The following is a 12,543-nucleotide window of genomic DNA, read 5'->3' as shown; positions in this document are numbered from 1 at the left end:
GGGGCTTCCTAGTTTGTGGAAACCTTTCCTCCTTCACAGCTCCCTCCCACTGGTGCAGGTCCCATCCCTATTCTTTTGTCTCTGTTTATTTTTTTTTTCTTTTGCCCTACCCAGGTACGTGGGGAGTTTCTTACCTTTTGTGAGGTCTGAGGTCTTCTGCCAGCGCTCAGTAGGTGTTCTATAGTTGTTCCACGTGTAGATGTATTTCTGATGTATCTGTGGAGAGGAAGGTGATCTCTACATCTTACTCTTCTGCCATCTTCCCCCTCTCTCCCACTTAGGTTGTTTCCATATCTTGGCTACTGTAAATAATGCAGTTATGAACATTGGGATGTATGTATCTTTTCAAATTACTGTTTTTGTTACCTTCAAATAGGTAACAAAACACTCCCAAGAGTGGAATTGCTGGGTGATACAGTAGTTCTATTCCCTTTTAACAGAAGGAATCAATCAACAGAAGGCCATCCTTCACAGACCAAAAACACTCACTGTCAGCCCTTAGAAGCATATGACACTCTGTGAGTGATGAGAGTTCCTAGAATTCTCTTGTTTTACTCATCTTTACAAAATCCCTTTCCTAAACACCCTACATAAGGATTCTTTTCTGTATGGGTTATGTTAGTTTCCAATGGCTGCCATTGCAAAGTACGACAAACTGGGTGGCTTAAAATAACAGATATTTATTCCCTAGCAGTTCTGGAGACTAGAACTCCAGATCAAGGTGTCATGTTCCCTCCTAAATCTCAAGAAAATAATCCTTCTTGTCTGTTCTAGCTTCTGGTGGTTGCTGGCAACCCTTCCTTTTCCTGATGCATGTCTGTGTTTCTATATCCAAATGTCTCTGTTCTTATAAAGACACCAGTCACATTAAATTTAGGGCTCACCCTAATTCAGTATGATCTCATGGAACTTGATTACTTATGCAAAGACCCTATTTCCTAACATTCTGAGGTTCCCAATGGAAATGAATTTTGAGGCAATGCTATCAACACAGTACAGTGTGGGAGGGAATAAGAAGAGGGTTAGAGGGACAGGTCTTTTGTAGGATAAGTATGTGCATAACATTCATAATAAATTTCCATAAATAAACAATATCATAAAAGTTGCCTACTTTTTATAATTTGGAAGTGCAAACAAAGGGTACACTTTGAGATGGAGAGGACACCAACAGTGGCCAGTGCTACAGATGACAATAAACTTGTCATCCTACATTTTGGGGGAATGTTTTAAGGGTCCAGGTTGTGGTTCTCAACAAATTGGTTTTGACTCTAATTTTGAAATTGTTACTCATATTGGATTGAACTGTTTAATTATTTACTAATTCACAAAACACTGTCCTAACATCAACTTATTCATTCATTAAATTATGCAATAATTTCAGTTTGTAAATTCAAAATAAAAATATAAATAACCATAAAAATACATAATGTCATGTAAGACTTCATCTCAAGATGACCAAACATAAAATTTAGAGTTGTTTATTGGACTTGAAAATGAGTGATATAGACATACCTGTGATTTTCCCATTTCTCTAACATCCCTTTTCCTTTCTTCAGTAAATAAATATGCATGTTTTCCCTTTTGTCGATCTTATCCTAAGAACTGACATAATGTTTTTGAGTGAAATAAAATAATAAAGTATGCTTGTATCAAAGAGATATTACAAATTTATTCTGTAAATATTGAATTAGTATACACTATGTGCCGTGTTTTGGGCTAGGTACTTGGGATATAATATAATAAACTGTATACTTGATGGCTTCCTGACTTCTTTCCTGACTTGTCACACCCTATACACAGAACGGCCTCTGATTACAGTTAAAGCTTTCCCCTCAAAGGCAGGTTAGCTTTCCCAATACACACATTTAAACCAGAACTCTACCCTAACATGCAAAATAAAGAGTTTGCTTCCTTTTCTACTTCAATTTTATGATACTGATCACTTTTTCATATAATTATAATAGCAAATTAGATATAATTTAGTGTTTTGAAACCTAGGTCAGAATTAAAATGAAGATTATATTATTCTGATTATCCTTCTTCCTAAAAATACATAGATTAAACTTTCAAAATTTCAGAGTGATTCTAATTCTATTTCTAATTTATGCAGATGGATTTGCATGAATTATTGTCTGTAACCATTTTTCTTAATGTTAAGTCAAAACACGATCACAATTTAAGAAGGGGATTATCAATTAAAACCAAATCCAGACTTAGGTAAGGAAAAAAAGACTATTTAGTCCCGACTAAAAGGGGAAGGGGGACTATGACAATAGAAACACTCTGAAATTTTGAGATCTATAAGCCTGTTAAAGATCAGGCAGAAATGAAGTTTACTTATAGGGATGAGTAAACAAGACTAGAAATAACCCATTGTGGGGGCATGAGACAAGCAAGTGTTGTGGTCAGACAGTTGATCAGCAAAGTGTTTTCGAAGTCAGCTGATTCTCAGGAGGGAATCACAGAGGAGGGATCAAAGTTCAGAGGCTTGGGGAAAACTGACAAAATTTCGGTCAATTCAGTTTACCTGGCATTTTTGTCCATATTGGTCAGTGAGAGTGTAGCTACTCATTTAGCTACAAATGCCAAAGAATAGGCATTTGAATGGTCTGTGTCTAGCCTTGTCATATGTAAACAGGAGAGTCACCCATGAACCTTATCTAAGTCACATTGGGGTATTTTTTTGCAGTAAGCCATTTCCTAGAACACAAGATAGGTAGGGGCTGTGGAAGAGTGTTTCTTAACTGTTGCTATTTTCCAGGAACATTTGGCTCAGATAAAGTTCAACATTATCAGGGGAAAGCTAAACGAACAGAAATGGAGAGTCAACTAATACATTAAAAAATAAGTTCATCTGTACTCTTAACTAAACCCTTAGTCATTGGATGCTCAAATCAAGTCATATATTTCAGAAGGTGAATTGCATTCCATGCAATCAAGTAATTATTATATTAAATACTTACCATAAGTTTCAAAATGGAAATTTTTTTCAGTTTAAAGCTTTTCTTAGTTGTTGTTCTACAAACAATTTGCAAAAATATGCATCTTGTCTGCCAAATTAGCATGTAAATCAGATGATTAGGTATAATGCCTTCCTTAGGAAGCACAACGATCTTAATAGCAAATTCATTAAGTAAAAATTCTTTCTTCTACTTTAAATTCTAGATTCTTTGTCAGTTGGTTAAAAATAATTTTATATGCTCTGTGATTCAACTTGCTTACAAAAAAGCACATGAAATATAACAAATAAATTATTACAATTTAAGTCTAATTTCATCTTTTAAATCTCACATTGCTTTTTCCATGAACACGATTTGCTGAAATTGAGTCACATCTTATGGAAAGGTGATATTTAAAATACAATTAAAACAAATATTTCATATCACTTTTTCTCCATATTAGATTCAGGAAATGTTATTATTTTTGTAGTCTTAATGTGAAATATATAACAGTTCTCTTTCTGTGCAGTTCATTAGAATTTCACAAATCTTAATACATAACTTAACCATTGAAAAAAGGGATACATAACTTAACCATTGAAAAAAGGGATGATAATTAAGTCTGAAGAAGAATTAAATCAGATTACACTAAAAGCTGAGTAAGTGCAAAATAATAAGTGATGGGATGATGATACTTACTAATATGCCTCAGGAAAATTCTTGAGTTGATATTTCCAGGAATTTTTTTCTATATGTTTGTAGTTGTAGAAAGAATATAAGAAGCTATATTTTAGACATAAGATTAATTAGAACAACTTGCTTACAAGAAAGCACATGAAAGATGATTATTTCTTTACACCGATTCATGTATAATAAATGCTCGCTAGAGATTTAACAACTGTAAGAGAGAAAGAGATGTTTTGAAAATTGGGATTTGAGAAAGTTTATAGGAATAAACTTTCCTGTGTCATGGAAGAAAAGCCTCCACAAATTCTTCACCCTTACACCCTTTGGGCATCTGAAGTAACCAGTGTGGAATTGTTGCAGTAACAATTTTCCCCAATGTGCAATATACAGGGAGGAAAATATATTACAAGTATAAGAATCAACACATTAAACAAAACTCACAAACAAACAGCTGGATGGGGAGAGTATAAAGAATAATTATAACTGCATTGTCCACCTGGAAAAAGCCTATTGTCCTGGTCACAGCCCAGGGTTCTCAGAAGTCTTCCCTAATTTCCCTAGGCACTCTTTGCTTTTTCCTTGCATGTGTGTTCACTTTATATAGTGCCTCCTATTTCCCCGTTATGCTCTAGGAGATGAAAAAGAATGAGATGTGGCAAAATAAGTAACTAAAATCAAGATATGTGGAATATTTTTTTGAACCTGGCAAATAAAATTAAATCTTGCCATATCATCTTTACTATTGTATTATTTGATAATATAAAGTTAATAATTGGTCTATGTTTCTGGTACAAATTCTTATTTCTAGTGTAACTATGACAACATTCTAACCAAGTAATTTATACACTAGGCTACATGATATATCCTCCTCAAAATTAAGGTGGTTACTGACATTCTCTCTTGCTCTGGGATGTGCAAAACTGGTTAAATATGGTGCTTTTGAAAATACTTTTAAAATTTGAGCATTTCATACTCAAAGGGTAAAAGATATAAATACTGATACTTCCAGAGCCAAGAGTAAATTATACAAGGTTATGTGGTATATCTGGGCCATATCTCAGAATATGAACATTCTGGGTACAATATAAGAGATTAAAAAACTTAATGATTTCAACCAGCTCACAAACAAAAATGTCATTTCAGCAACTGCCTTTGCTTTCTCTACTCTTATTGGACTTCACATAGAAGTCCTTGATCAAGGACTATCACTATTAATAATCCAAGCTTTGGAAAGCCTGAAATGGTTTACTGAACACATATAAGATCTTGAATCTGCTTAGATTTCTAAATACCTACACTTAGAAATTTTTAATAAGTAACTGTAAAAACCAATTATTACAGGTAAAGTGAAAAGAAAAAAATTAAGATTCTGAATTTCAGGATCAAATAAAAACAGAAACCAAGGATCACACATCCCACTTGGGAGCCTTATGAGACAACTTCAGGCACATCAATCATTACAGATTTTAGTTCATTTTGGAAAAAAAATAGTAGTTTAATAATCCTGACCTTGAGATGACAAATTCCTTGGTTGTTTTTCAGAAATCAGGGGCAGAACAATAAAGCATGATCATCCATCAGTGTTCTGTTTATTCATATATACTTTAAAATATAGTAAGCTTATATACAGTGTGTGGGTTTATATATACTAAAAATACATATGATAAAAGAGTAAAAGAATGATATTTTGCTTTCAGAGTTTTGAATTTCAGGAAAGATAAGCATTTGGACAAAGATTTTTTTTTGGTTTGGGGGCACCGATTACTTTTTAAAAATTTTTTGCATCATCTGGCCAGCAGATGAAAGTATTAAGATGTGCTAAAAAGCAATGCCACTTCCAATTAGGAATTCAAATGTTGTTTTACTTGTGTTACACAATTAAGTGCCACTTTGAAATTGTGGGATGTTGTCTTATAAAATTGCTTTTGACTATACAGAAACAAATCTCTTTGGTTCTTAGGGAAAAAAAAACAGCATTGCCAAGAAGGTTTGTGCTTTCCTATTTTAGTATGAATTTAAATCCATCTGTAGCTACTCTATGTATTCTGCAAAATAGACATGAGTTTGCATTTGTATAATCATAGTCTTAAAATATTTTACAGATTAAGATTTTTGTAACTTTTAATTACATCATTAGCCTGTGAAGTTGAAAGAGTTTCCCAGCCAACCAAATGTATTTAGGGTTTTATATCCACATAAAATGCTTTGTATAAAATTTGCCTTAAAATGTAATATTTCTTCTCTCCTTTTCTGAGAGAAATATTTCAAATATAATGTCCTCCACAAAAACGTAACCTACTAAAACATTGTGAAGGTGCTTTGGAATTTTAATAATCTTTTGGAGAAACCACACTTATTTAGCAACTTCTAGTAGAAAGGTGCTGTCATTGATTATTTCAATTTGCTGTATCCCATTCTTTGAATGAAAAGGTGGGTGTGGACAATCATTGAGAAGTGAAAAGTTATTAGGATGGTAAAATATTTCCACCTGAAATCCAGAAGTTTAAGAAATACATCTTTGCTAGGTAGATGAAGATTTATTAGACAAGTCACAAAAAAGACTGATATAAAAAAAAATAAGAATTGAACTTCACCCAAACTAAAATTTCAGTTAATTAAAAAATACTGCTAAGGAAAGGAGGATACAAGCCACAGAAAAGAAAAATAGAAACAATTTTCCTTACATATGTTTGACAAATGTCTCATATTCTGAATATATATCCATAATATATAAAAGACTCTTACAAATCAACAGCAAAAATATGCAATAAATATGGGCAAAAACTTGAACTGAAACACCACCAAGCAAGACATACAAATGACTGATAAATTCATGAAAAAGTGCTCAACATCTTTGATCATCAGGATAATGCTAATTGAAATCACAATGAACTACCATTTTCCACCCACTAGAATGCATAGAGTTAAAAAGTCTAACAAAGGGTTGGTGAAGCTGTGGAGCAACTGGAACTCACACACTGCTGGTGGGAGTGATAAGTGGTACAAACATTTTGAAGAATTGTTTGGCATTTCTTAACAGTATAACAAAATAACATATGCTGTTACATAAACATACAGTTTTCTATCTATATATGGCTTATAAAATACATATATATATACACATATACATATGTACATAAATATGTATCTTACGAGTCAGAGATGTATATATATCTTATGAACCAGAAATCCACTATTACACATTTACCCAAAAAGCAATGAAAGCATATGTTCTCAAAAATACTCACACAAGCATTTTTAGACATTTCTTATTCATAATAGACAAAAACTTGAAACAACCCTAATGCTCATTAACAGAGAAATGGACAAATTGGATAACAACTTGTGATACACTCAAATTATGGATTACTACTTAGCCATAAAAAAGAATAAACTACAGGTACTCAAAACAACATGGACAAGTATTTTATCAAAAATACAGCCTAAGAAATCAGACACAAAGGAATAAATATTATATATAGTTGAACTTTGAACAACAGGGGTTTTAACTGCATGGGTCCACTTATACACGGAATTTTTCCAATAACTATGTATTTCTGTACTACAGGATCCACAGTTGGTTGAATTCACAGATGCAGAACAGGGGGTGGTGGATATGGAGGGCCGACTGTAAAGTTATATGCAGATTTTCGACCTCCTGGTGTTTTGGCTTCCCTAACACCCTCCCTTTGTTCAAGAGTCAAACGTGTAAGATATTTGAAATTCAAGTAACAGACAAAAGTCGTCTTTAGTGATAGAAGTCAGATCAGGGGCTGCAGGGAGTGAGGTATGGAGGGGTAGGATATTGGAACCATTAAGGAGTTTTGGAGGGTGATAGAAATTTTCTATATCTTATTGAATGTGATAGCTACAGGGTTGTATACAACAGTCAGTACATATAAAACTGACCATCTAAGAACAATGCAATTTATCAATATGTTAACTTTACCTCTATAAAAATATGAATGTAAAATATAGTGGCAGCATCCATCATAATTCATGTTCCTCAAGGCACAAGGGATAAATTAGACTACATACTTAATTTAGGAAAACAGATGAAAAGAGATGATATTTAATAATATATGATACCTACATTTAACCATTCTAAATATCTATTTGTAATTATAGAAGTAATATGTAACCATAGTAAAAAAGTTTTCTTTTAGAAGTATAGAGAAATATACAGTGAAATAAATTAACCCCCATCTCATCTTCATTGTTTACTACTAATGCTCAGTATAAAATGGTAACTTTTTTTTCCTAGAAAAGGAAAATATGTCAGAAGTAAATTTCTGAATACTTGCATGACTGTAAATTTTTATTCTATTCCTACATTGAAGTCAAGCTTTAAAATTATTTTCCATGCGCATTAGAAGGCACTGATCCATTGTTTTCTAGAATATACATTATTGCTGGTTAGAAGGAAGATGACAATCTGGCTCTCACCCATTCGAAAGCTACCATATCACTCTCCCTTTTTTTTTTTTTTTGCATAATATTTTCTCTTTTTAATTGAAAATTAAAACTGCAGCAAGATTGATTAGGCTTTCTTCCTCTTTCTTATTTGAAACTTCCTGGATTGTTTTAATCAGAAGATTACAAGTATTCATCTCAAGGGAAATTTAATCTATTAGTTCATTTTACCTGCTCCATTCTTTCTGGCATTTTCATGAGATGGAGCTGGAAATTCAGGACATATTTTCTTTGAGTTTTATAATTATATCTTAATAATAAAAACAGCTATAAAATAATTTATTAAGCATTTACTAAAAAACAAGCACCTTAAATTATTTTGATGAATTATTTCATTTACCAGCAAACTACCTTATGAGGTAAATATTATATTTAAACCAATTTTAGAAGATTAGAAACCAGAATATTTATAAGGTTAAGTAAGTTACCCAAGATCACACAATTTAAAAACTTACAGTGACTGAAAGAAGGATTAGATAAATTGTACACTTAATTGTTATCTTGTTCTTTCTTTTTTCTATATATGTGTTATATATTCCTCCAAACTTTATTTTATAATTGTCAAATTTGGTCATCACCCATTTCTATTGTTAATCAGTGTTTCTATTGAAATATATTGCTTTATTTTTCTTTATTGAGATAAAATTTATATAGAATAAAATGTACAGATATACAGATCTTTAGTGTACATTTGATAACATATGATAAATGTGTGTAGCCATGTAGCCAACAACCATTTTAAGATATAGAATGTTTTTATCATCCCAGAAATTTCTATCATTCTCCTGCTCAATCACTACCACCACCACTCCAACCCACCAAAAGCAACAACAGTTTTAATTTCTCTCATTATAGATTACTTTTGTCTTGTCTTAAACTTTATATAAATAAAGTCATATGCTACACATTTTTTTGTCTGGCTTCTTTCAATCAACTCTAATTCTGTTAGATTCTTTCACTTTGCTTTAAGAACAGTGATTCATTTCTTTTTATTATTGTGTAGTATTCATTTGTATGAGTATAAAACAATTTTTTAATATATTCTCCTTTTAAAAGAACTCTGTTTTGGGCCATAATGAATAATGTTGCTAGGGAATTCTTGAACAATTCTTTTTGTGTACAGATGCCTTCATTTCTCTTGGATGAATAACTTGGAGTAAATGTCTGAGTCCTGTTATAAACAAACATTTAACAGTATAGAAAATTGTTTCTATAAACTGAAGAAAACTGACAAATTTCCAAATTCTTCTTTTTTGTTAAATGAATGTAATATTTTCTATAACCAGTCTAAAGAGCTTTTAGATTAGAGCAGGAGAAAACTACTGATTTGGATAACAAAGCTAACTTCAATATCATCCTGGTAAATGTTTAGCAACTGCCTTTTGGGAATGATTGGTTAAATACTCTTATCATATCCAATTTTAAGCTACCAACATAACACCAACCAACTCCCCATACTCCTGAAAATTTCACAATCAATTTTCCCAGTAGAAGTCAACTCAGTACCCTACTGGACCTATCATTTTATTTTTGGTAACAGGAAAAATAAAGCTAGGCAACTCACAAATTATTTAGCCTAACCCCTCTCCAAACCTCTCTGTGGGAATGGAATAAGTAAATAATAATGTTTAATGAATACACACTACATGCCAAGTAATATGCTAACTGCTTCAGATGCAACATAAAGTACATTTTGATGAAGAAACTGAAGTACAATTAAATGAAATGCTTTCTCATAGCCCCACACCTAGTAAATTGTGGAGCAAGTATTTTTACTTTTGTCTTTTGTTGTTTTGTTTTCCAGTTTATTTTTTGCCTTTTTTTAAATTGAAGTATAGTTTATTTACAATGTTGTGTTAGTTTTCAGGTGTACAGTAAAGTGATTCACTTATACATACATATATATCTACTTTTTCCAGATTATTTTCCCTCATAGGTTATTACAAAATATTGAGTATAGTCCCCTGTTCTAAACAGTAGGTACTTGTTGATTATCCATTTTATATATAGTATTGGATATATGTTAATCCCAAACTCCTAATTTATCCCTTCCCCTCTCTTTCCCTTTTGGTAACCATAAGTTTGTTTTCTATGTCTGTGGGTCTATTTCTGTTTGGTATATAAGTTCATTTGTATCTTTTTTATTTTAGATTTCACATAAAACTGATATCATATGATATTTGTCTTTCTCTATCTGGCTTATTTCACTTAGCATGATAAAACCCAAGCATTCTAGTACCAAAAGTCACATGCTGAACATTATTACATGGTTTCCATTCTTGTAGCAATAACACAAGGTTTTATTTTACCATTGAAATATTAGTTTTGTTCACTATTTAAAACCTTGATTAGCTGGAGAAATAGATACTTGATAGTGTAAATTATTCATCTGTATATAACACAAGCTTTACAGAATCCATCTGCTATTTCATTTGTGAAGGAAACTCGAGAGATTATAATTATACACAAAGACAAATTTGAAATCTAGAATCAAGCAATCATGAGAAAAGAATGACTTTGTATTGCTTTCAAAATCAAGTTAAATTACTATTAATTTAAGTCAGCTCTAAAAATGTTTTGGAAAACTGGATAAAAGATATATTTGCTTATTCATAAGACATCTACATCATAAGACTGGCTGCTCTGAAATTTCCTTATATATACTTTACTGTAAAATAAAAATTATTTCCCAAGCTCATGGACAAAACAGAAATGTCAGCTGTGGCAGTAGGAGCTGATTCCTGAATGTGAAAGCCCCAAGCAAGTCTGACATGTGGGTTCCAGTTAAAGGCATCAGGAGAGCAGTTAGCCTTGTCAAAAGACTGTTGCCCCCTAAGGCACTCATAATAAGGAGATACGCTTCTGACCTTTTATTACTTTGAGTTAGACTTTTTAGAAGGTTCCAGAGCAGGCTTGGCTTCAAGTGAGAGGAAGAAAACAAGATAAGTAAAGGTTAAGTAAGGGAGTGGAGCTGGCATCTACGGTGTTAAGAGGGACGTGCAGACCTGGAAGCTGTGAAATGATGTGATTTAAGCTGATGTTCAGCCTGCTGGGAAAGCTGTGGCTGCAAAAAATGGTATCTGGCCATGTCAGACATGAAGCAAAAGAAGATGGTTCAGGAGCATGTGTGGTTATTCTAGCTTGCAAGCTCAGGATATGCAACTTCCTAGAGTGAAGAAACCTCAAAGTCATCTATAAGAAACATGACAGCCTCTATTTCTATTGTGCCATCAAGGGTCAAGACAATGAGCCCGTCACACTGTTGCTGAGACCTGCCCTCTCTACACCGGCACCAAATTGAATCTCAGAGACAGAGTTTTGGGTAAAGCAGAGAAGAATAGCTTTATTGATTTACCAGGCAAAGGGGGCCACAGCAGGCTATTTCCCTCAAGACTGTGTGTCCTGTCCTGGAGGGGGTAGTGAGGAGTCTTATAGTAATGGTTCAAGGAGCAGGGTGTGATCAGCTTGTGTCCATTCTTCTGATTGCTTGGTAATGAGGTAATGGGGAGTCAGCATCATCAACCTTCTGGTTCCAACCAGTCTAGGTTCTATGTTCTTGCAGTCAGCAGTTTTCATCTGGTGGGGGTCTGCTTCCTGTACAAACTACTTAGGAATGTGTGTCAAGCCTTTATCTATATCTTTCAGGGAACTGCTATGTGGCAGATTTATAGTCTAAATTGTTACCAGTTCCCCAGCCCAACAGCTATTGTTTGTTCCACAATCTTCACATTTCCCCATCATCAACTCTTGGTTCAGCCTTTTATTTCAGAAGACATGGACACAGGGGTTTGTACACAGTTTCAACTCTGGAACTGACTGACCAATATGTGGACCTCCTGGACAAATACTTCAAGCTGGACATCATCTTCAACTTTGAGAAGGCCTGCTTCATCTCAGATGCATTTTTGATGAAGGGTGATGTCCAGGACAGCTCCAAGAAGAGTGTGATGAAGACTGCAGGTGGATGACCAGCTGCAGGAGGAGGATGAGAAGCCCTGAAGTATGCTGGAGAAGATGGGTTAGGAAGAGCCCCTGCCTGGCTGGGTGATAATGTGGGGAGTGGTGGAGAGACAGGGTATGAGTGGCTGCTTCTCATATGTCTTTCTGAGGGCTGTTTTCATGGGGGTACCCAGTAGCCCCGCCGCTGCTGTCTCACCTTCTTTCAGAGTGAGCTGTGGGTTGAGATCCTCAAACATTCCCTTTCTTCCTCCATTCCCCACTTCCTGTTTCCCCTTTTCCCACCAAAGGTTTTAGGAGCTAAGAGTTAGGAAAATGTGACTAAGACAGGGGTGTTATATGACTTTCATTTCCTGCTTTTCAGGGACTAATGTTACCCCAAACTCCTCCCTCCCTTTATAACTATAAATACATACATATATCAGGTTTAAAGAAAAGATTTCAGGGTTCTTATCTAACCCCTGCCACAAAACCTACCTCCACCCCT

General features: G+C 33.8%; 1 pseudogene; it reads left to right on the top strand.

Annotated features, from left to right (window-relative positions):
* The first annotated feature begins 11,118 nt into the window (after positions 1-11,118).
* LOC116743224 lies at positions 11,119-12,122 on the top strand (annotated as a pseudogene).
* Positions 12,123-12,543: the final 421 nt, after the last annotated feature.

Source organism: Phocoena sinus, chromosome 18 (genome assembly GCF_008692025.1).
Source record: "Phocoena sinus isolate mPhoSin1 chromosome 18, mPhoSin1.pri, whole genome shotgun sequence".
NCBI lineage: Eukaryota > Metazoa > Chordata > Mammalia > Artiodactyla > Phocoenidae > Phocoena > Phocoena sinus.
Note: the sequence above shows the minus strand (reverse complement) of the source record. Positions and strands in the feature narration are given on the sequence as shown.